Source organism: Gossypium hirsutum, chromosome D04 (genome assembly GCF_007990345.1).
Source record: "Gossypium hirsutum isolate 1008001.06 chromosome D04, Gossypium_hirsutum_v2.1, whole genome shotgun sequence".
NCBI classification, from domain to species: Eukaryota; Viridiplantae; Streptophyta; class Magnoliopsida; order Malvales; family Malvaceae; genus Gossypium; species Gossypium hirsutum.
In genome coordinates, this window is record NC_053440.1 from 48740693 (window position 1) to 48768063 (window position 27371).

A 27371-nucleotide genomic window follows, 5' to 3' on the forward strand; every position below is an offset into this window, starting at 1 on the left:
CAGAATGACACTCAGTACCTCATCGGATAGTTCGAAGCAAAGTTGGCACCCAATACCTCATCGAATCTATCTGAAGAAATATAATGACGCCCAGTGTCTCATCGACTCGAGGTCGAAGTATCCCTGAACACTTCCAATCCTATGGCATGCCAACTATATCCGACTCAGCCGACTCAGCCCAACTAGTTATTAGGGTATTCAAATCATTTTTCTTTTTCAAATTCACTTTCGATTCAATCACAATTCAATTCAATTTCACTTTCCACTTTTTAATCAATACACAATTCAGATAATTTCACTTCGATTCAATTCATTTCATTCACTTTTATTCAATGCAATATTTTAATACTCACCTCAATTTCACTTACCAAGTACTTTAATTGAAATTTAACAATTGAAAATAAATAAATTCAAATTATAGTAATACAAATCGTAAATCTCCCGTTTTAGTCCTCGATAGCTTTCTCCTTTCCTTTTGATGCTGATGCCTCGGGTTCTTTGTTAGCTATAAAAATAATAATAATTTACACTATTAATTACAGCACTAATTATGATAAATAATTGAATTTCTATTCAATTTCTTCTTTATTCTCAATTTGATCCTAACTAAGTTCACTTACTTTCCTAATTCAATTCACACTCTATTTCTATTCAAATTTCATCCAACCTCAAATTTAACTATTAAAATTTCAGCATATTTTCCTAATTTCGAATTTCTCTCAATTTAGTCCCTAAAACATAAAACTTATAGTTTTTTTACAATTTAATCCTTTTATCAATTCTAACTTGAAATTTATTCAATTAAATCCCTAATTCAACAATTTATTCAACATGAACCATGCTTAAAAACCTATAAACTTCCAAAACCTCAACTTATTTTCTACAAAACTTTGTTTTAAAGCTTCTAAATCATCAAAACTAAATAAAAAGTGCTTAATTGACTTACCAATCAAAGCTTTAAACCTTAAACCTTTAGTTTTTCCTTTTTCTTTTCTCTTTCTTTTTCCTTCCCCTGTTTCGAATGGTCTCTGTTTCTTCTTTCTATCTTTTGTTCTTTATTTCTTTTATAATTCATTTACTTTATTTTATTTGTTAGCTTAATTTATTTTATTATTTTATTATTCTAAATATCTATTAAATATTTAATCATATATTCACATTTGTACACCATCAATACCATACTTAATTTGCCTATCAAATAAAAATCTCATAATATAATTATTTAATTAATAATTATCTTTTACTAAATTTTCAAGTAAATAAATAAATAAATATAATACACTTGTATTTTATTATTATTATTATTTTTTACCATACACTTGGCAAAATCATAATTTATTATTGACCAAAAATCTTATACTAATTATTTAATTATTAAATATCTTTTAATTTAATAATAATAAATAATAAATATCTTATGCTTAATTAATAAGCAATTTAAATCTATAAACTACAATTGTATACATATTTTAATTACACATGTATTATTTTATCACCATACAATTGTCTTTTTTTTCTTTTCTCATTTATTTCTTAATATAATATTTATATTATAATTATTTTAATAATATACTTTATAATTAATTTATATATATATTTAAATTAAATCATTATAAAAATCTAAGACGCCTCAATTAGGAAAAATGACATAATTGCTATTTTGGTCCTTTATAGTTTCTTTTAATCTATAATTTAACTTTTACCCCTTATTCAATTTAGTCCTTTCTACTAACTACTCTTAATTTAGCTAAATCCACCTATCTAAAACCTAATTAAACACACAACTAGTCTCGTAAAGATTTCTAATATTTATTTTCAAACTCAATTTACTAAGACAGAGGCTCGATAATGTATTTTTCCGATGCCCGTGAATTTTGGGTCATTACATGTAGAATTTCTTAACTCAAGGGTTTGGGTTCCCTCTCAGACCTTGGCGAATACTCTTCCAATTCTTGGTTAGCGAAAAACCATACGCCTACCTCTCATCTTGAATACTTTATAGACGACCCATTTGACTGACGGGTTACAATTTCACCCCATAGACTGAATCCTATTTGTCTATCCTTTTGAAGATATTATTTGAATACATTCCCCAAGGCAATATTCCTATGGGTACTACTTTTTGACTAATCCTTCTACTGACTCTGACAGTCACCAAACATAGTTTGTACCAAATCTTCCAATTGATCCAGACAACATACTTACTCGGATGAATGCAAGGTTTTGATCACCCAGTAGCATTCCAAGTAGCATTGATATATAGCGTGAGGATTCGCAGGTTTGGCGGACTATTACACTACCGTACTTCTAGATACAACAAACTCACCATCATGGTGGATTTCAGGATGTTTCCTCAGTCAGATACAATGCTGAAAGCTCTTGTAAAATCTAATTCCAAGACATACCTAGATTTCTTACTAAGGGCGGTCCAACCACTCACCATTTAGGCGTTACAAAATTCGTCATACAGTCTTTCTAAATAATACGCCATAAAGGCTTTTCACAAGATTAACCACAAAAGCTTTCCAGGTAATACGCCACAAAGGCTTTTCACGGGATTAACCACAAAAGATTTTCAGATAATACGCCACAAAGGCTTTTTATAAGATTAGCCACAAAGGCTTTTCAGAGAATTCTCGAGTTTACAGTTCCGATAAACCTCGTGTTTATGGTCTTGAAGATTTACATCTTTGACATGCTCGCATTTGTGTTTACTATCTCAAAGGACCAACACAATGGATGCCAATGAGCCTCACTCACATGGTTTTACATTGTCTCTCAATATTAGTTTATTATCAAATGATGCCATGAGGACTCACCCACATGGTCTTACATATATCGTATTCACCCACAAGGTCAGGCCATGATCTGCCAGTCCAATTTGTAATAAAATTACCTTACCGAAGGCATTACAAATAAAGTTTCTTTCCTCATTTTCATGTGAAACAAATTTGTCAGTACTAGAATCGTATAATAGGAAGGTATTAGATAGTGACCATACTCATACTTACAACATTTACCTAGACTCCATGAGTCAACTCATCACAACAAAGACACTTATCTAATTCTCAGTCATATTTATAACGAAATCATACTTATTCACAGAAACATCAACCATAACATAATCAACATAAAATGACATACATGATTCAGGTTCAGAGGTTTACTAGAGACCTACCTTTACTTTGACTAGGAGTTTCTGTTTTGATTGTCTTTCCTAATCCAATAGCAGCAACTGCTTAAAATATCATAAGATTTCCATTAGAATTCCTATTATAGACATTTTACTAACATGTGAACTACATGTGACCCCCATGTAAAGCCTTCTTGTAACACTTTTCCCTTCTATAATTATAACGTGTAAAGCTGTAAGACTTACTAGAAGGCAGAATCATCTACTCATTAGACAATATTTTAGTCCGATCTTAACAAAGAAGAAGAAGAGAATGTTGAGGTTAGAAAGAAGAACCTGAACATTAAGTAGATAGAAAAACCATTTGAAATATCCCATTCCCATAAACATACTTCGAGTCCCTCTAATTTTCTTACTAAATTAAGGGTAGGTACAAGAAAATTTGGTGAAGGTTTACCTTACTGTTGGCTAGTCATGGGGAGGGTCAAATCAATCTAATTGACTCCTGTTGATAAATGGGCAACCATGCTACTTGTGATGATTTATTTAGTCGCTTATTTTAGTGTATAAACAATCTTTCACACATCTTACTACTCTGCTCTCTACTTTTTTTGCTACAGAATCCCAATAACTCTAAACCAAACCTGATACAAAATCCAATTGGACAGTACTCATGCAAACCAGGCATACCATATCTTGGCAGTGACTCACGTAAGATGTGATCTTAAAGAAATTAAGTCTCCCACAACTTCCTCACACACTTGACAGGCTCTTAGTGCTCAAACAAAACTTTGGGGCGTACCTTTTTATAGGCACACACTCTCTTTGGCGCAATCTTTCTTCTTTTGGAAACATCCTGCGACCAATTCCTTAGATACCACCAACGGGCGAATGCCTTAATACTAATATGGGTCAATACTCTTAACTCGCCATTAGGCCAACAGGGTAGCAAATTATGTTACCACAGCGCGTCCAACAGTTTACATACCTACATCACTCATCATTTCAGATCCGCTGATTTTTGGGGTGTGACATTAATTACCTTCATTTGACACTTTACAAAAAGTTATGACTTTTATATTTTCCCACTAGGATAAATATTACATTATAGAGAATTACAAAGAACTATTTACCTACTTTTGCTAATCTAAATTACAGGAGACTGATGGGAACATTAGAATGTCCCAGATGTTCAAATGGATTTGAAACAATAGAACATGTGTTTCTAGAGTGTCTGAAATCAAAGGAGATCTGGCAGCAGTTAGGCATTATGTGGCCAACAATGTTATCAATTATGCATATCAAAGACTGGGTGAATCAATTTTTTAAAGACAATTCAAAGTACCTTTATCAAATCTTTTATTGTGCTTTGTGGGCTATATGGATTGAGAGAAATCAAATAATGCATAAAGGTAAAATAGAACAACATCAGAGACGATAAATTTTATCAGGAATTACATGGGAAAAATTGATTGAATCAATGAAAAAAACAATAAAGCAAGTCATGCAAGAATGTGAAAGGCACCAATTGACCGATTTGTCAAAATAAATTTTGATGCAACGTTTTGTAAGCAAAATAACAAGTTGTGCTCAGGAATTGTCATTAGAGATGCAACTGGGTGGGTGTTATTCTCAAAAAGCATTCTGCATGGCAACATACCTTCATGATTTGTGTCTGAGGCACTGACATGTTTATAGGCAGTTGAGATGGGGCTGCATGTCGGTCTTACGAGGGTAGAGATAGAAGTGGATGCCTTAACGGTGATTCAAAAGCTGCAAACAAAGAGAATCGAAAGGTTAGTAATAGATGCTCGTATTTTAAACACTAAGGGCACGTTTGGTTTGCTGTATTAGAATAGAGGCGTAATGGAATAGAAGTGTAATAGTATTCTTGTGTTTGGTTGAATGGAATAGAGGTGTAATAGCATAATGGAAAAAACTAAAATGACTAGAATACCTTTAGCATAAATTTGTTTGGGTAAATGATTATTGTTATTGTTATTTAAATTTTAATAAGATTATTAATATCAATAATAAATAATTTAATCATATTTAAACATAATTATTATTAAATATATTATAATTAAAATATATAATTTAATAAAATTCTTAATAGTCAATATTGTTATATGAATTTACTTAAATCATAATATATGATACTATAAAATATAAATTAACATAATTATTTTTAAATATATTATAATTAAAATCTATAATTTAATAAAATTCTTAATAATTAATATTCTTATATGAATTTACTCAAATCATAATATATGATACTATAAAAGGTAATTTAACATAATTATTATTAAATATATTTTAATTAAAATATATAATTTAATAAAATTCTTAATAATTAATATTCTTATATGAATTTACTCAAATCATAATATATGATACTATAAAAGATAATTTAACATAATTATTATTAAATGTATTTTAATTAAAATATATAATTTAATAAAATTCTAATAATCAATATTCTTATATGAATTTACTAAAATCATAATATATGATACTATAAAATATAATTTGAAATAATTAATATTAAATATATTTTAATTAAAATATATGATTTAATAAAATTTAAAATAATTATCTAGATTCAAATTTAAGAATTATTTACATGAACAAAAATATAATATTTGTTTCTAAGTTAATTATTTTAATAAAATAATTAAATATTTATATAACGGTGTTCTCGTCTTGTGGTATTTTTATATGCAATTTTAAAGATTGAATCCAAACTTAAAAGAATATTTATTTGTAAGCATTTCACCGGTTTACTTCAACTCAATTATTGATTAATTTTTAATAAACATAAATTCAATAACCATTACTATTATCTTCTGAATATTGTACTGAATTTTAGACAATTTTCTATTTTGAGAAAGGAGTTCATCATAAATGCATCACCCCTTGTCTTGCTAGTTCTCTAACCAAAGCAGGATAAACAAAATGGAACAAAATAACAGCAAGTAAAAAATAGCTGTATCTATCGAACACTGCATTTCAAGGCTTAAATTAAGCATATGTCCCAGTCCATGATCACACAATTTTGAGACAAGATTGGAAGTTCATTGTAGTTTAGATAATTGATTTATACATAGAATTAATTTCAAGTGTTGTTTACCTCTGATCCTATAGGCTGATATACCACAGACTTGCTATTTCCAAAGTTGAAAACTACCCTCACAGCTGTTAATGTATTAACAAAAAATAATAAGACATGATGTAACTATCTAAGATGTGGGTTCGCTGCCGCTCGGCTCATCCAACATCTCAACCACAGGAGCATACTGCACAAGTTAAAAGCAGGAATGGTGAGGGATGATATTGTTTATATACATATATATAGAGAGAGAAAGATTGAAGTTCATGGAGATGAAAAAATCTGAGAGAGACCTCATCATTCTCTTCAAAGTAGATTCCATCAACTGCACTTTTCTGCTGGAACTCCCATCCTAAACTATTTTCAAGCAACTCTTTTAATTTCCTTGTCTGCAAAATTCACATATATTGAAACTCAGGATTTTCACTTCACATAATTTACTTATACCTGCCGCTTGCAAATAAATAATTGCAGGGGACTAAAAGTCATCCACATTCTCCCATCAGATACTAGCCAAATCACCCAAGGATTTTAAGGGTTTTCATATACACACAGTTCAGGCAGTCTTTACATCTAACAATCAGGTTTAATTAGTTAAAGATTGAAGATAAAAAGTAGTATATGAATAATAAGCCTAGTCTCCATTTGTCACCATTGACTCCTTTTAAGAGGAGGAAAAAAAAAAGGAAAGGGATAACTATACGGAAGAAATAGGTGAAGTGTAAAAACCTTCCTAGTTCGTAACATGTTTTGGCAAGTATAAAATTGGTAAGAATTGAAATGTAGAAAAGTCAGGCTTAGAAGACATACCCATGAGAGAAGATCTCCATCAACAACTGAAGCATCTTGCGCTAACGAAAAGAAATCCTGTGATTCCACCATCAAACTACTTATCAATTTTGGTGTAGGCTAATGTTACTGAAAAATGATTACTTTAAAGTTAGGTACAAATGAAACAATAAGTCAGGTGATCCTATTTCTAACTAAATGCCAGAACTTGACAAAAAGATGCAAGTTTCAACTATTTTTCGGAAAAATAATCATGCTAACAATCAGTCAGCACAACTACACATCTAAAAATCATGAAACTACCTTGCAAAAACAGTGCAAAAAGCTATCAGAAGAAAACCATGAATCATCCAATAATGCTGATGTCCCTGCCTCTCCAACACTACGATCTTTCTGAAGTCCATTGTCGAAACCATTTTTTTGAAAAAAACAAAAATTTTAGGTTGTCGACTTTAAAAAATGAAAATTGGGAGTCGCCACCAATCTTTTATTGATGTGTGATTGGATCACCTAAAAAAACGGCTTTGGTCTACGAGTTTTAGAAAAACGGATCCAGGAGTCAGTTACGTACGAGGAAGGATTAGCACCCTCGTACGCCCAAAATTGGTACCTAGTTAATTAATTAATGTCTTAATGTCGAAAATTTGAAAAAATATAATCCTTAGAAAAAACTTAAAAATGTTACGTATTAAAACCTTTATCATTTCAGAGAAAGAAAATGTCACACCTAATACGTTAGGGCACGGCATTCTAATTTTCCCCAAAAATGAATTAGGCCAAAATACTAGTGCAATAAAAATTTAAAAGAATATCCATTTATTCAAGATTTAAGAAATTAAGGCCCAATACGTTAGGGCACAATTCCTTTAGAATCCCAAACTCGAAATATTTCCTTTATTATTTTTTTAAAATATTCATTTCGAGAAATCAATGCGTCACATCCAATACGTTAGGACACAACGTGTTGAATTCCCAATAATGAGTTCTTTATTTTTTTATTAAAGAGAAATGCTCGATTGTTAGATTTAACGAAAAAAATCGGAACCCAATACGTTAGGTCTCAATTTCCTTGAAAATCCTAAATACGAGCATTATCTCAATTTTGAAAAGTTTGAAATCGAGTAAAAAAAATGATGTGATGCTATATTAAATAATGCAATAGTAAATATCACAGTGGCTTAGAAATAATATAAATAAATGAATAAATAAAATCAATATACATAATAAAAATAATCACATACAAAATATCAAATAAATGATCAAAATAAAAAAAATCTTTTTAACATATAAACGAAAACATGAATTAATAATCGAGTGAAGAAAATAAACAAAACATAAAGAATAAAAGGCACATAATATATACATTGAAATTAAAAGTCATACACATAATTTACATATGGAATATTGGGCTATGAAACTTATACATACATGATTCACTTATGAAAATAAAGGAAAAAAATATAAACTATAAAGTATATTAAAAAAACATATATTTGTATTTTAAAAAAAATATATTCATATATATAAATAAATAAAAATTGGTTAAAAATATTAATATGTATACATACATATATATACTAAAATAAATATATACATATAGATTATAAAAAATAATTATATTATACTACAAAAATAAGCCTGCGTACGTAAAAAATATATACATATATATTTTTTAAAAATAATAATTAAATATGAAAAAGAAATAATAAAAAATAAAAACACTAATTAATTAAAAATAAAGAAAATAAAAAAAAGTTAATTTGAACTGTAAATAAAAATTCTGAGGCAAATCTGTAAATAAATGGAGACTGAAGGACCAAATTGAACGCGCATATTACATGGAGGGATCGGAAGGGAGATTTTCCCTAAACGACGTCGTCCAATCAGGATCGAATTGAATTTTAAAATGAATAAAAGGGTAAATTCAAAAAAAAAACTTAATTTTAAAGATATTAAAAGGTGAAGGGGCTAAATAAAATAAATAAATAAAATTCGCAGTGGTATCAACCTCTCCCTTTTTTAAAATCGTAAATAAGTAAAAAAAATAATCGAAAGAAAAAAATAGTAAGCCACCTTTAAAAAACTGCCAATCGTTCTCTTTTTTTATTCCTCCTCTTTCTCTTCTTTTACAATGAAGGGAGAGGCCTCTATTTATATTTGAGCCTCTCCAAATCCAACGTTACAGATCAATTACATCAACGGCTGTGATTAAAGGGTATCTACAAATTAAATCTCTAAGATTACAAAATCATATCTTCTAAGATTGCATATCATATCTAAGATTATATATCATATCTAAGATTGCATATCATATCTAAGATTATATATTATATCTAAGATTGCATATCATATCTAAGATTGCATATCCCTGAAGATTATGTTTCCATAAGCTTGTAGATGGACATTCAACCTTTTCAAGTAATGGGCAATTCCGATCGGGCCAAATGATATTACTTTGGGTTTTTTTTTTGGTGAGCCCGGGCTAAAATTGGGTATTACAGCTGCCCCTCTTTGCTCATTGTCATGTAACAGGAACGGAGCAAATACTTTAAAAATGGCCAATTTTTGCCCAGTCACGCTGGATCTTAGTGCTCTTCTTCTTCAAACAACCGCATTCCATCCTATTGCATCTTCAAATGTATAAGAATTGGTGCTTCAATCTACTCCACCGCAATATCAAGGAGATAGGACTTACAATCTTCAACCTATTCCACTGCTGACCAGGGAGATATGATTACTGGCTTCAATGTACTCTACTGTAACCACAGGGAGGTAAAATCCGCCATCTTCGCTCTGCTCCACTACTGCTTAGGGAGATAAGATCTGAAATCTTCAATCTATTCCACTGTTGTCCAGGGAAGTAGAATTACTGGCTTCAATGAACTCCACTATAACCACAGGGAGGTAAAATCTGTCATCTTCGATCTACTCCACTACTGCTTAGGGAGATAAGACCTGAAATCTTCAATCTATTCCACTGTTGTCTAGGGAAGTAGAATTACTGGCTTCAATGTACTCCACTGTAACCACAGGGAGGTAAAATCCGCCATCTTCGATCTACTTCACTACTGCTTAGGGAGATAAGACCTGAAATCTTCAATCTATTCCACTGTTGTCTAGGGAAGTAGAATTACTGGCTTCAATGTACTCCACTGTAACCACAGGGAGGTAAAATCTGCCATCTTCGATCTGCTCCACTACTGTTTAGGGAGATAAGACCTGGAATCTTCAATCTATTCCACTGTTGTCCAGGAAAGTAGAATTACTAGCTTCAATGTACTCCACTATAACCACAGGGAGGTAAAATCCACCATCTTCGATCTGCTCCACTACTGCTTAGGGAGATAAGATCTGAAATCTTCAATCTATTCCACTGTTGTTCAGGGAAGTAGAATTATTGGCTTCAATGTACTCCACTGTAACCACAGGGAGGTAAAATCCGCCATCTTCGATCTGCTCCACTACTGCTTAGGGAGATAAGATCTGAAATCTTTAATCTATTCCACTATTGCCCAGGGAAATAGAATTACTGGCTTCAATGTACTCCACTATAACCACAGGGAGGTAAAATCCGCCATCTTCGATCTGCTCCACTACTGCTTAGGGAAATAAGATCTGAAATCTTCAATCTATTCCACTGTTGTCCAAGGAAGTAGAATTACTGGCTTTAATGTACTCCACTGTAACCACATTGAGGTAAAATCTGCCATCTTCGATCTGCTTCGCTGTCAATGCAGGAATGCAAGATCTGCTATCCTTAACCTGCTCCACTACAACCGAGGAAGGTAAGGCTTTGTTTTCGATCTGCTTCGCTGTCGATGCAGGAAGGCAAGATCTGCTATTTTCACTGATCTATTCTCTGGGGAACATGACCTGTATAATGAACCTAATTATGCCTAATGATTAGGATGGCATGATCAAAATGCATCAAATGCTCCTAACTAGACATGTGTGAATAGTGTTTGCATGAATGCAAAATTTTATTTTTCCGAGAATGATCCCGCTTAGGTTGTCATTACTCGAAGTTTATTAAGGCTTTGTGACTGGCGTGCTACAATGCCTTCTTACTTGACTGGCTTTTCTGAAGAAACATTTAGCCAGGTTGCCCCCCACTGTGAACCTCCAAGTTTAATCCATTGGGGCGCAAAAATTCATACCATCGTTCTCCCACTGTAACCCAAAAGTATATGGCTTTTCTTCAATCCTCTCCTATCACAATTCAAGGATACATGATCTAAATCTTTCTAGTCTCTTACACCATTCCCAGTGTGTCGTACCAAAGGCTCATGTACAAATGAAGGCTCTCTTCCCGAGGCAACCTCTTTCTATTGCCTGGTGATCATTACTTGCTTGTTGATTTAGGCTTTATCATCAACACGACATCTTATTATTTTGTTCAACCAATGTTTTTGACAACAAAATCCAAAGTGAAAGTTCTAGTTTAGACTCTTCCTTTTCAGATTTCCAACCTTTAAACCTGGTGCGTTCTAAATAATAGCCCTGTTTCAGGCTCCTGTATTATTTAGAAACTTCTAGAGTAATATGTAAAACTTCCCTTCTGAAAGTTTTATTAGTCCATTGATCATTATTCCAATGCAGCATGCTTACAAAAAGGTCATAACAAGTGATAAGAATAAATTATAGTAAAAAAAAGATAACAAAGAAATTGATTGGGAATGTGTATATTTGAAAAGAATGAAGTATTCCAAGAATAACAAATTCAATAGTATGAAAATTGGGTGCCCCAGATATCGCAGCTTGAACTTCTCTGTACAAACTTTTTGAAAATTCTTCTGAGTTTGACATGTGTTTAGGAGATCCACAGTACTCTGCCAATGCCCCAAGATTTTGTCTACTCTTTCCTGTTGATTCAGATATAACTAGATCACCACATGCCCCAATCTGATCAAGATTCGAGTTGCTCTGATCACCTCATGCCCCATTTTGATCAATATTTGAGCCGCCCTTTTCGGGTTTTCAACTCAAATCCCCTTTGGTCTCAAGGCGTCCTTTGCGGATTTTCACCTTGGCCTCTCCCTTTTTTTTGAAATATTTTTTATTGAATCTGAACTCGTAAGATTAGGCATGTCCTTGTTATCCCTTCTGATCAAAGTCGATGCTTTTTTGGATAAGGCCTTCCACATAAGGTCCTTCCTAGCTTGGGATGAAGTTCTTTTTGTATGGGAAGGATCTTCTTCAATACCAGGTCCCTCTCAAGGAATTCTTTAAGGCGGACCTTTTTTGTGAGCTCGCATCATTAATTTTGGCACATTTGACCATGACGGATAACTTTGAACATTCTTCCTCGATCGGTATTGGATCAAAAAACTCAGAGAGAAAGAATCTTGTCTTCAATAGGCAAAACCGCAATGGACCCAAGAGAAAGACATTGCCCTGGTAGATTTTTTTTTGTCATCCCCTTTTTGGCGATATGGCATTAATCATGAACAGACTGTAAACTTTTGATATTATGCTGTTGTTTAGTACATTGTCAGATATGATCCTTTTGGCGTTCCATACTGATTCTTCACGAATTTGCTAACTGTCGACTTTGTGACATTGACATATGAAGCAGCTTCCACCAATTTAGTAAAGTAATTGATGACCACAAAGATGAATCAATGATCGTTAGACTCTTTTGGCTAGATTGACCAAATGACCTTTGTGCCCCACATATGGAGAAGTCAAGTATCCCAATGATTCTTTGTAGGGTAAGATTCATTTCTCGATTTGTTCTACCATCCTTAACAGGTCCGAAAATGGGCTACAATCTATGTCATCTTCAAAGTCGTGAGATCCCTCTAAACACATGTCTCGCTCAAAAGGAGATTCTGAGTCTGTAGCAGCGTCACTGATGTCGTTGATATCTAAGGACCTATAGTAAGTACAAAAGAATATACAAAGAATGTACGAATTTAAGAATAATTATTTGTACAATATAATTATGAATGAAAGAATGATGTGGAAGAAAATCCAAAAGAATGACATAATAATTACTCGCAAAGAATGAAAGAATGTTGGCTCAAAAATAAATGCAAAGATGTATTTTATTTGAATAATGATGTTCAGACATGAGCCTATTTCACAAAGGAATTCCTATCATTTTTAGGCTAAAAATAACAAGAATATTCTGAACATTACTCTAAATAAGCTCTAAAGACTACAGAGATTTCTTCCGCAATCCAATTACTTAGACGCTTCCAAGTTTATAAGGGTGGATATCTAACAAGCTCCCTTTTTAAGTGTGTCTTCATATACGACATTGACATAAACGCTCTCGAACTCTTCTTCATATGTCGTATTCATCCCATTATCAATGTGATTGGGTAACAGATTTTTGCGCTGGTGGCTTCATTAAATTTGACAATGCTAATATTAATAAATCTTTCAACTATCTTTTTGAATGCGGTGCAGTTTTCTATCGAGTGCCCCGCAATCCCTGCATGGTATTCACACAGAGCATTTGCGTTATACCATTTAGGAAATGGAGGCAACATTGGTTTCTGGTAGAAAGAGGACACCACATGTGCATTAAATAGGCTCTGATATAGCTTGCTATATGATATCGGTATAGGCGTGAACTGAAGCCTTTCTGCATTTACCTTCGTGTAAGATTCTTGCTTTAAAGGGCTCTAATGGTTGGTGGTTTCTGTCTGTGACCGACCCACAGTGATTGGTTTTGAGTGGCCCTTGTTATATCTGCCTTCATTATTCCCCTTATTCCCCTTCTTCCTTGAGGCTTTCATGGTGTCTGGGCGCTCTACCTTCGCCTGTTTTATTTCTGCTGGATTGTCAAAAGTAACAGGATTAGCTAAATTGATCCTCAAATTGGATTCTGGGCCCATCAGGCGATTCACTAATGTCAATGTACCAGTCTGATATTGTCGGGAGCTGATCGTAAAGAATGCCCCTTGTGGACGCTCATCTAGCTGGACTTGGACATTTATCGGAGTACCACCTAGAGAATAAGCAAGATCCTCATTATCAACCCTAAGGTGGACCACCGGTCTTTTCATTTCTTCTAACTTTCCAGCTAGCAATCGGTTAAATTGGCTCATCATAGTTTTCTGTAATTCTAGCATCTGATTTCTCATTTCCTACTGAAATTTGGTCAATTGCTCCTGTATCTGTATCTGCATTCGCTCTAATTTTCCAACCTTTGTTCCATTTCTCTAATCTCTGCTTGGATACCGTAAGTGTGTTGGTAAGTTAGTTGGTTTCCAGATTAACTGAGGAATGATTTTAATCGATTAGGCTCTTTTAGTGGACTTTAATGTTATGATATTATGTAATACGAATGCATGAAATAAATGCATAAAGAGACGTTGATTCTGATTCAATTCCATTTAGAGAACTTTACTAGAAAACAAATCTCTTTACATAAAATGGATATTTATACGGCCTTGCCCCCATAGGCGGAGATATTCAATCCTTTTCTTCATTCGAGCGTTAAGATAAATCTCACGAACTCTTCAAAAAACGTCTATTCTATCTCCTTTTTGCTCGATCCGGGCCGTAACTTGTTGTTCGCTCATCCTCGTGATGCTCGTTAGCTTTTCTTTAAGAAGGTTCAGCAGCTCTCAAATAATATTTGTCATCTTGAATCATTGGGCAACGGAGCCATAGTCGTGTAGTCCTCCATTAGATTATCATCCTTCTCTTATTATGTGTTTTTGGACCTTATTCGGACAACCATATTGTTATCCACTTTATCAAGAAATCCATTTTCTTATAACAAGCTCTCTATTTAGCAACTGAACGTGAATTAACACCTCTTTTTTTATGATGCAAATGCAATGCAATCACAATAAAAACAACATAAAAAAACAAGTTAGTACAAAGTAAAAGCAAATAAATAAAGTACCTACCCGGGTGACCTCTAGGGATTTGGCATAGTTCTACCTAGGGTAAGTTCCTAAGGTTCATTATATGCGGTTTGGTTCTAAAGTAAGGGTACCTGAACTAGCAGATTCCTCGATCCTCACCCATTATAGGTTCATACGGACCAAGTTCAGTTCAAGGGAATACATTTCCCTATGGCTGCACGGAGATGAAAATCTCACGAAGACATAGGTACGGATGTATCCCGAAAGCAATCCGCTATCCTGCACGGAGGTGAAGACCTCACGAAGGAAATAGCTTCTCACTCCCACTTATAAGGGTAAAATCATTCAACTCAAGTAATGAATAATGCAAAGATCAATTAAGCAAGAAAATGAATGAATGCACAATGATCTCATGATTTAAAAAAAAAATATTTTCTCGACCATAAGACAAAAATTAATCAACTTTGTGGCTCGACTCTCTTATTTTTTTTAAAAATCCCCAGTGGAGTCGCCAAACTGTCGAAACCATTTTTTTGAAAAAAAACAAAAATTTTAGGTTGTCGACTTTAAAAAATGAAAATTGGGAGTCGCCACCAATCTTTTATTGAGTTGTGATTGGATCACCTAAAAAAAACGGCTTTGGTCTACGAGTTTTAGAAAAACGGATCCGGGAGTTAGTTATGTACGAGGAAGGATTAGCACCCTTGTACGCCCAAAATTGGTACCTAGTTAATTAATTAATGTCTTAATGTCAAAAATTTGAAGAAATATAATCCTTAGAAAAAACTTAAAAACGTTACATATTAAAACCTTTATCATTTCAGAGAAAGAAAATGTCACACCCAATACGTTAGGGCACGACATTCTAATTTTTCCCAAAAATGAATTAGGCCAAAATACTAGTGCAATAAAAATTTAAAAGAATATTCATTTATTCAAGATTTAAGAAATCGCGGCCCAATACGTTAGGGCACAATTCCTTTAGAATCCCAAATTCGAAATATTTCCTTTATTATTTTTTAAAATATTCATTTCGAGAAATCAATGCGTCACATCTAATACGTTAGGACACAACGTGTTGAACTCCCAATAATGAGTTCTTTATTTTTTATTAAAGAGAAATGCTCGATTGTTAGATTTAACGAAGAAATCGAAACCCAATACGTTAGGGTTCAATTTCCTTGAAAATCCTAAATACGAGCATTATCTCAATTTTAAAAAGTTTGAAATCGAGTAAAAAAAATGATGTGATGTTATATTAAATAATGCAATAGTAAATATCACAGTGGCATAGAAATAATATAAATAAATGAATAAATAAAATCAATATACATAATAAAAATAATCACATACAAAAATTCAAAAATTCAATTTATTTATTCATTTATTTATATAAATAAATGAATAAATAAAATAAATAAATAAAATTCAAAAATTTTCCAGATGAAGGTGTTGATCGTTCAAGAGTGTGGTTTAACTCCAATCCTCATCAAGCATTGGCTGTCTATTCAGGATGCTAAAAGTTCAATCGGCAAAAACTGAGCAAATCGGCAGAAAAGAAAAGAAAAGAAACAGTGGGAGCAAATAGAGGAACAGAGGGAACAAATCGGCAGAAAAGAAAAAAAAAACAGAGGGAGCAAATCGGCAGAAGCTAGAAGGAACAGAAGAGAAGCAAAGGGGAAGCCGATGGGAGGATAAAACAGGGAGGGTAAACTGAAGCGGCACCTAATCTGAGCAAAAGGGAGGGATTAGAAATCGGTGGATTTCACCGATTAGATCAGTTATGTATTACGGGTGTATTAACAATACCATGAACCAAACAACGGAATAAAGGGGAATTAGGTGGGCCCACCGATTAAGGTGTAAAGTAATCTGGGAAAGATACCAAGTGTGTGTCTTTAAGCACACTAGCGAATGAAGTAGCACATTTATTAGCTGTAGAGGGGTTAAAAAGAAATGAAGACTTATCTCATCGGTGAGGTTCCTTCTTATGTAAAAGAGGCAGCTGATGAGGATCTTCAATAGTTGGGTTCGACTTCTTTGCAGATTGACACCTAGCCGGTTAAAATGACGATGGACGGGAAGGCTCACTTTGGGCAAGCAAAATGAAAAATAGAAGAGACTCACCGGTTGTTTTCTCAGTTTCAACGGCAGTTTCGTGACCGAGGTGAAGGCAAGATAGCAAATATGAGGCGAATATGAAGTTTTTATTCTTCTTTCAGACGAATTGAAATGAACAAGAACAAATACACGGTGATTTTTTCAAGAAACAAAAAAGGCATCTAAAGGGACTTTGTTTTTTCAGATACTAAGGGATAAGGAAAGTCTGCTTGGGTGGTTGGATTACCTTTTTTTTTTCTTTCGTTTTTTATTTTCATTACTTTAACTTTGTTTGTGTTTGGGCTTTAAAAAATCGGGCTTTGTTTTATTTTAATAATAATCCAGCCATTCATTTTCAAAAAAAAAAAAAACAGGTTTGATAAGCCATAATGAAATTTACGAAATAGAATAAGTAGATAAAGACCTACTTACCATTTAATAATGAATAAATTCAATTGCTTTTTATTTTATTCTATTTTATTTAATATTATATTATCTTCATTAAATAATTTAATTATAATCCGTATTTAATTTTAAGTAATATACCAAACAAAATTTATAACTTAAATTTAACACTTATTTTTTCACATTTAATTTTTCAGTTTATCAAATATAACCAAACTTTGTATAATTTAATTAGATAATTTTTTTTACTTTTTATAAGATTTTAAAATATTTTAACTATTTTTATATTTTTTTTCTAATTTTATTATATGTATTTATTATCCATTACCTTAATTCAATTAAAAGAGTTTATTATTGTTGTTAGAATCCTGAAAGAGATTACAAAATGAAATATTATTTTAAAAAATGGATTTGAGATATTTTATCTCTTCTATTAGATTTGATATTGTAGTGGTGAGTAAAACTCGATTCAACTTAAAACTTAAAAAAAAATCTTGATTATCTTAACAAAAATGTGAGTTCGAATGCACTTAATCTCGTATTATTATTTGATTTAAGAGTTTGAAGAATGAGTAGAAATAGAAACTAGATAAAAAAATAAAATGCATATTTATTTAATGTTATAAAATAATATAATATATTTTATATATAATACTCAGGGTTGCTAAAGCAAAAGTCATGGGAATTTTTTAGAGTCGAATTCAAGTATTAATTTTAAAAAATTGAATTCAAATCAAAATGGAAATGAGAAATGAATTTTTAGATTTTTGTCTGGAGTCTTGAACTTAAACAAAATCAAGCATTAAAGTTTTGTTATTACAATTTGTTAAGTTTATAAGAAATTAAGTATGAGCAAAAAAAAAATAATGAAAGTGGGCACTTCTGTACTAATTGCGACAACCACAATGAAAACAAGAGGCAACAAAGTTGTTTACGCAATTTGATTTTCTTATTTCTGTGAAGACTAGCTTAATTTGATGAATCAACTGTCTTTGAAATAAATACAATCAGTGATCCTAGTTTTTACACACCTCAGTGTAGAATCTTCACTCTTGTATTTTAAAGATTAGATCTCTCACCACTAACTTCTCCCATAAGAACTCAACTTGTAAAACCAACCACACAAAGGTTTTATAGATGCAATCTTACAAAATAATGTTCCTAACTGAATAAATAAGTGCTATCAAAATCAATACATCAACCTATACAAGTCTCTCGATTATATGAGGCTTTCAGAATTTTCTAACATAATGAAGATCAACCACAATCCCTTCTAAACAACTGCTAAAAGGCCTAAAATACAATATAATATTAACAACGAAAGTAAGACTATTGACAAATAAGTCTTCAAGTTTTGATCCAATTCAACTTCCTTGAATGAAGGGATTTGATATAAGCAATCCGTTCTCAGGATATATTTCTCAAAGTGAACTAATCTTCATTTATGGGCTTAAAGAATCTCACGATATTGGCATAGTCCAAAGATTTGATTCAATAAATTGTTAATCTTCCAAATATGATAAGTTGTTTTCTCGCAGTGGTGAAGGAAGTGGACACTTCCCCTGTCACATTACAACAACTTCAAATATTTGAACACAATGAGTTGTGAATTTAGTCTTCTTACATTAATTTAGTTATTTTCAGTTTTTTTTATATATTTTTTAAAATTTGAAGTTTTAGATTTCAATTCTGAGTCAAATGATAGTCGTTAAATTACTTTAAGTAAAATATATTATCACATGTGTAATGTCATGTTATATTACTATTTTTACATAATACTTATAAAAATGTCATGTTATTTTAGTTAATGAATTTAACGATTTCCATTTTGAGTTAAGATTGAAATGTCAAAAATTGACAAAGTATATGGATTAAAAACAATCAAATTAGAAAACAATGACCAAATTCAAAAATTACACATAAATACGAGTTTGATAGCAAATTTTAACCTAATGAATTTAACCACTACTATATAAATAATAAAAGAAATTTAAAATTCAAAAAAATATAAAAATTAAAATAAATCAAATTAAACTATAAAAAATTTAACTTAATTGAAGTTATTACTATCGCAAGAATTTCAACGTGCTTAAGCTTTTTCTTAGAAGTTGAATGATTTTATCGGACCAATGTGTTCGAATGTTGAATGGTTTTCTTTTTTCCAAGTAATTTAAATGGTTAACTTTTTCTATTTTAAAATTAATATTAAAAACAATATCATCATGACATGGTATCAATAAACTTTTAACAATCAAAGCCATCGACTGTATCCATTAAACTAAATCCTTGTGGATTCAAATCTCTTATCCTATTTTCTAAACTACCCTTGGTCGAAGACAAAGCTCGACTATTTTAATATATAAAAAAGATCCGGGACATTATCAGTAATTATACCAAATAGATTGCTAATCACTTTTGTAGAGATCTTCCCAAGAATCTCAAACAGCAACATCTATGTTTTTTCCGATAAAAATATTTGTTTGTTATAGAAATTTGATTAAATTAATCCATCTATTATTAATGGATCAAATCAATCTCTATATTATTAAAAAAGAATTTAATAATGCTAATTTGTAATAAAATAAAACATTTTTTTAATTTACAATAAATATTAATTTATTTACAATAATCACAGAATCCAAATGCTCTTACAGAAAGAATTCAACAATCTTAAAAGCAGAGTTAGTGGCACACAAACACCTTCTTTTTAGAGATTAAAAAAACAAAAAAATGAAACCCTGCCAATAAAAAACTAAGCACTAGTATTTTATTGAGCGTCAACCATGAAAAGCACCCATGGATTAAAAAAACAGTGGCTGTGGTACTGCGGCACACAGCCGTGCAGCAGCTTAGGATATCATATTACCAATATTTTTTATTTTTCCAAAAGTTACTTTTTATAAGGTTGAAACTATAGCTGATTAGGGCTTTAGTTACATTAATATATGGTTTCAAGTCCACACATATTTTTTATACAATATTTAAAATTATTTATAACTTCTTTTCAACTTTTCATTAAAAGAGTAAATGTACTTCAATACGTTTGAACATACGTACTTCTACACTAATAATAATGCCAATTGAACGATGACTAAATCGGCAGATTACACATATTATTAAACTTAAAATTTTAATTTAACTTAAAATATAAATGTTATATTTTTTTAAAATCTTTCTATATTTGGAACTTTCAAATTGTGGCTCATTAATTCGTTATTCACCTTTCTCGAAAATTATTTGAGTTGCATCAGAAAGTTGTCCATATTGGTAAACAATAAACAATTTTTTAAGGATTTACATACACAAGTTATGTTTTTTTTTTTATATGTACAATATTGTAGAATGTTTTTAGTTTTCATATAATATAAATTTTATTGACCTTATGATTATGAATACTGATATAGCTGAGTGGCGATTGTCTTGCTTCTCTGGCTATCCTAAAGAAGTAGGAGACGAGACTGTTGGTCGATGTTAAAGTCGTTAGCCAGCTTGCATAATGGCCCTTGAGTTGTTATAGGTGATTTTAACAACTTGGCTAGTGATGATGAAAAGGAAGGTGGTAGTGTCCATCCAAATTACTTAATCGAGGGATTTCGACAGACTTTAGAAGATTGTGGTCTACGGGAACCGCCATGGAGAGGGTGGTCATTCACATGGGAGAAGGGAAGAGGTTATGTGGTGCTCTTCAAATAATATATTGCCATGTAGAGTTCGTTTGAGGGAGAGGAGTACCAATATTGATTTAGGTTGTAATTTTTATGAAGATATTTCCCATGCATTTCTCTCTTATCCTAAAGTTGTGAATTGTTGGAGCTATTGTGATCACCTGTCGGATTGGAAGGTAGCTCGAGTTATACAGGTTCATTTCCGGTCGACTCTCGGTGTACTGCTAACGATGGAACAATTGCTAGGAGAGGCTGAACATGTTGGGCGAAGGTGATGACAATCATGGTGCAGGTTTTGTGTTTAGAGGAGAGAATGAGGGGTTTTTATCAGATATCTCCTCATGTGTTGGGGGCTTTTACTCTCCAAGAGTAGCAGAGGCTATGGCTTTAAGGACAGGATTGATATGGGCGCTCGGCAACTTACCTGATACCGAAACTATGTATACCGATGTACAAGAGGTATATTTTGCTATCAAGTCTTTCGAGGATGATTGGGTTGAGTTTGGCAGCATTATTTTTTGTGTAAGGTGATGTTACGCCAAAAATTGGATACCTCATAACATGGAAGGTCACAAGCTAGCCAAATGTCAAACTTTTATGACCAATTTGCAATTTGGAACTCTTTGCCAAATTGCATTTTGGCTTGATGGTAATAAAGTTGATTTTATCTATAAAAAAATAAATTATATATTATTTTATAGAAAATTAAAAATATTATTAAATTAAATAATGGGTTAAATTTGAGATTTGAAAGCTCGAGTTTAAATTTGGCCCATTTTAAACAAACCTAACTATTTTGTTCGATTTTATTTTTTGGAATTGGTATTTTTTTTTTGTCTAAACTCTTTGAAAATTTGAGTAGACTTTTGAATTTGAATGGATAACTTGTGGTTTGGAGAGGTGTAGCGGGGAGACTAAACGACATAATAAACACTATAAGTCTATTGTAAGTGTATGTGTGTGAAAATCAAGTATTTAGAACACATGTGCTTTTAAAAACAACATTCAATAAGCAATGAAACATATGATTAGAAACTAATAACAACATCTATGCAATATATATGAAATTAGAATAAAATAAATTAGTTTTGTTGAGTAATATTTTCTCGTGTCCCTTATTGATAGGAATGTTAGGGTATTTATACACGTTGTTACAGATGCTATTATAGCTCATGATAGTGCCCCACTATTTTGTCTTGACCATGCTACCTTTAGTACTGACATGCTCTGTCCCTAGCACTGACATTCTTGGCGAACTCCAGGTTTGCTAAGCATGTGTCTATAGAGCACGTGATCCTTTTTGTTCCTAGGACTAACGTTCTAGGCGGGCTCTGTACCTACTGGACACGTGTCTAGGTGGCCTGTGGAGCACGCAACCCTTTCTACGAGCTCCCTAGGTGTATGTGAGATGTGGCAATGACCTTGCTTTGCGAGTTGGGTCATTGGCTTTACCTTGCAAGCTGAGTCAGCAAGCAGGGTCTGTAAGCTCGCCTTGCTATACTCTTCGTGGCTTGTTTCGCACTCAATCTCCTAGTGGGACCTATTCGGGTAATGGGTCGGAGACTTAGATTCCTAGTAGGGTTCGGGTCGATGGCATCTGATGTATAACAATCTACTCCTCGTAGTGGGCCTAAGGGGTGTGATATAGTGGTGTGCCTTAGGTCCATCATGTCAAGCTTTAATGCGGCTTGCTCGGTATGCTTGCGAGCTATAATATGTAACAATCGTTCTGCCACGTGTGCGAGTGGGTTTCGAGTGTGTGTATCTGATCATTGAAAGTTGAACCGTTTCTATTTGCTTGTATCTGGGTTGTTGATTTTCCTTGGTTATACGAATCGCCAAAGAGCGGTAAGAGAAATCCTTCTTTAAAAAGGAAAGCCTTCAGAACTCTAAATTTTCCACACTTAGCATTTTCAGCAACCTGAATCAAAGGTAATTTTAAACACTTTTACTTTTTTAAATTTTCTCTTTCTTCTTTTACTCGAGTTATGGTTAGGATAAAATGACTTCGTAATCGGATAGTCCCAGCCTATCAACCCCTGTCTCCGGTTTTGGTGATAGAGAAACTTTATCCTTGCACCAGCAAGTAGTAGGAACTGCAGATAGTTCTAGTTGTTTGGGGAATAAAACTTCTCAATTTCGCATACGAGTTCTCCATCCTAGAGGGGTCGCATCGACTATACAAAACCACTGATGACAGCTTCCTTCTTTCGATTCATGCGCTGAAGGTTAGGTTCCACTTACCGTTGTACCCTTTCTTCTATAGTCTGCTAAAGGATTACAAGATTGCACCTAACCAACTCTCGGACTTTTTTTGGTGGATTAGTATGATGTATTTGATTGACAGTTCTTGGCGTGGTGAGGTTCCCTTGCTTGTCATTTTTTAGCATCTCTATCAGTTGAAGGGTTATAATCTGTAGAACTCGTCGAGGTTCTATTACTTATCTCATCGCAAGAAGGTGAAGACGATTATCATGAATCAATGCTCCAACCTTTGTTTGAACCGAGGGAAGTATGTTTGAGTTCGCAACATATTTGGTGAGGACTTTGGGTTTCCAATAAAGTTGTCCTCGCCGAGCCAGGACGTGTGCTCGTTCCAGCGAACTCTCTCCACAGATGAAGCTGTGGCCCAGTTTCGAAGGCTTCACACTGGGTGTCTGTTGGATTTGGAGGATCATATCATAGCGAATAATGTTTTTCAATATTGCTTGGAGGGTTACAGCCCCAACGGATGGAGGCCTGGTAATAATGTGAAGCTCGCCCAGTCTTTTAGTGTACTGCCGAAGAACTGTACGTGGCCTCATGACTTATTTAACGAGGTAGGTTTGATATTATGAGGCGTGGAACAATGGAAATGTGCAAGTGTACACAATCGCAACAAGTAATAAAGTGACAAGTAAATGTCGAGTTATCGTACCCACAGGGACTATGAAAAGAATTATTTATAAATACTTTAAAACACTTTGGTGAAGAAAAATATTTTGTTTGAAGAGGGTGATTAAAAACTAAGATTTTAAACTAAGTAAAATAAATAAATAAATCTCAAATGAACAATTTCAAAATACGAATTTAATCAAGATGACATAATTGTGTTAGTTAATTACATTTCTCAACTTAGAATTATTAAACTCATGTTTATATTGTTACGAATAAGTTCACGGCAACTCGGTAATTTGCTAACTTATGAACATACTCACCTACCAAAATCCAATTATCTCTTGACTATATCCCTATGTCAATTCAACCGATTAAACAAATCTTAATAGGCAAATATGTTGTTGCACATACATACTTATTAAATCGAAATAATCTCTTGTACATATCCCTATGTCAATTCAAACAATTAACTCGATTTAATAAGCACATAAAAGACTATGTGAGGTAACAAAGTATCCTTACCTTGAAACAATTTAATCACAATAATCTTGCAAGTTATGCAAGGAAAATGTATCGTCAGATACCGTTGCTAATCTAACCCTCAGCTACCTTAGATGATTAAACATGCACTGATTAAGTACTGTGTCCATTAATTACAATTTCAATCCGTTTAAATAATTAATTCATTAGTTACCTAACAATTGTAATGCAAGAATAACTTAGTCATGATTTTATTTAATCAAGCATCTTACCGAGGCCTATAACAACATAAACACAATTTTAATAATTTTAATAAACGAAATGCAATCAACCTAAAACGAATTAAATTCAAGCTAAATTGATCCATTCCAACAACATAAATATTCATAGATATGTTCAGCATAACAACAACAAAAATTAAAGAGATAGGGAACAAGAATCAAATCCGGTGTTTTTTCGTGGCTTGACTAGTTGCTCCGTTCTTCCTTCTCTGTTGTCCTCGTCGACCAAGGTTGCTATGAACACTTAATTGCTGCTCCAAATTGCTGATGAATGCCCCTTTCCCAAGAGGAGAATTCGGCAAGAGAGCAAGGAAATTTTGGAATGGAAAAGAATAGAGAAAGTGGAGAGAAGATAGGAAAGATGTGAATGCTTGAGGTGTGTTTTTCAAATGACCAGCCTAATGGGGTTTTTATAGCTGATGAGGGTTGCTAAAAATAGCTAAAATTATCAGCCAAAGAGCCCTCCCTTGGTCGACCACACATGTGGCAAGGTTGATAGTTTCAACTTTGCTAAATTAGGCTTGGGGCAAATATATAAAGCCACCAATAGTGGAGGGGTTTGAATGCAACTTGAACAAGTCTTCAAGGGCCTCTTTGCAAGCTTAAATAATCAACTAATAAGCTGATTTGGGTCAGCTCTTGGGACGGTTTTTGGGCTGTCCATTTCTTGGTCGGTTCGGTTTACTCGGTTCAGTTCAACTGGACCATTTTTTCATAATTAATTAATAATAATTTATTAACCCAAATTAAATTAGATATAAATTAAAATTAATTATAGTATGAATTAATACATATAATTTTGGACCGTTTTAGCCTGAAATTAGTTCACCTCGATACTTCAAATTGCTTCTCGATTTTGTGCTTCTAGCAGTTTCTGTCGAGCCATTTTTCACCCTTTGTGCAAATCTGTCCAAAATAACCAAAATTCATCAAAATTAATTATAAAATTAACTAAAATTCAACATGTTCATATTTTAAGTGCACTTTAATTATTTTGTAAAAATTAATTATTTTTTCGACAAGAATTTTATTGAAACTGTATGATTTTAAGTTAAAAATGGTATGTAAAAATGTGTAAATTTTAGTGTTTTCAGGGCGCCGCTAAGGAACCAGTAAATTTTTTCTACCATTTCTGTGAGTTGAAGCTTTGTCCATTTGCTTTTACCGAGTATTTGTAGGGGGAAAGTGGTAGGTAGAATGTTAATTTGTTAACTGCTTCCACTGATCATAGGGTTGTTACTGGTGCAGGGATCAATCACAGCTCTAAGGATAGTTCGAGTGAGACTGACAGTATCTCTCGCGAGATCAACGAGGCTATGAATATTGCTTATTTGATAAGTGGTGCTTGCAAGAAGCGTAAGACTATTGCAGGGGTTGTGCACGTCAGTTCTGTGAGTGAGAAAGAAGGAATAATGAACAATTAAGACTATTGCAGGGGTTGTGCGCGTCAGTTCTTCGAGTGAGAAGGAAGGAATAATTAACAATTGTAGCTATATAGTAAGAGAAGGGCAGGCCTTGTTGGTTCTATTGCTGCAGTGGTTGAAGCTTTAAATTCTCTAAGTTCTTCAGTGGCGAGTTTGCCAACTATCCCCCTGTTAGTTCGCTGATTGCTATTGATGAGGATGCTCTCCCATTTGCCCTTCATGCCCCTCTTCCTGTACTTGTTGTTGGAGGAACTACCGTTGGAAGTAATTAAGGTTTATTCCCGTGACGCAGAGATTCGAGCTCGCAGGGGTACCCTTATAACCCTGATGATGTGGCCCTCAGATGGGAAGCTTCTGTGCTAGAGGCTATGAGGCTAAGCAGCGCACGAATACCTCCAGTAATGAAGGGGCCCGTTAGAAGGAGCTTGTAGAGACTAATACAGAGTTGGTAAGAGTTTTTGGACTGTATCATAAGATGAAAGAGGACAATGAGGTTATCAATAAAGAGAATAGGGATCTTACAGAGCGTCTGGCTGTTGCTAAGGTCAAGATGGAGGGGCTAGCCTGTGAGGTGGCCGCTGAGAGGCAGAGTAAAAAGGTTGCGTAGACTGAGGTGAAAAGGGTCACTACGGAGCACGCAACCACTATTGAGAAGATTATTAGGAAGTGTGAGGACTAATTTGAGGCCACTGTGTAGAAGTAGTCTGAGGCTTTGGAAAAATTCAATGAGAAAGCAACTAAGAATGTTTTAAGTTCAATTTCAAAACTGAAAATGAATATACTGCAGCACACTCAAATTATTGGTAATCCCTTTGATGCTCGTAAAGTAGACTTCGATGCTCTCGACAGGGTAGATATGGACAAGCTGGGTTTTGAAGTGATTTTTCCTTCTAGCAATGCGTGTGACTCATTTATGTCCACTTGGAAGAACTCTTCAGATTTTTACTTAGAAGAGGACCTAGTTGGGAATGAGGATGTGGCCCTTTTGCTGCGAATGAGGACAAGCTGGGTTTTGAAGTGATTTTTCCTTCTAGCAATGCGTGTGACTCATTTATGTCCACTTGGAAGAACTCTTCAAATTTTTACTTAGAAGAGGACCTAGTTGGGAATGAGGATGTGGCCCCTTCTAATAATGCAAACCAAGGCGTTGATGGAGCAGTTGGGAATAACATATCTTAGTCCATTTGTATTTATTGTTGTTTTATTATTTTTTAGAAATGATAATTTATAATTGAAGAAGTTTGTTTTTGATAGTCTATTGCGACGGTTTCTTTTGCGA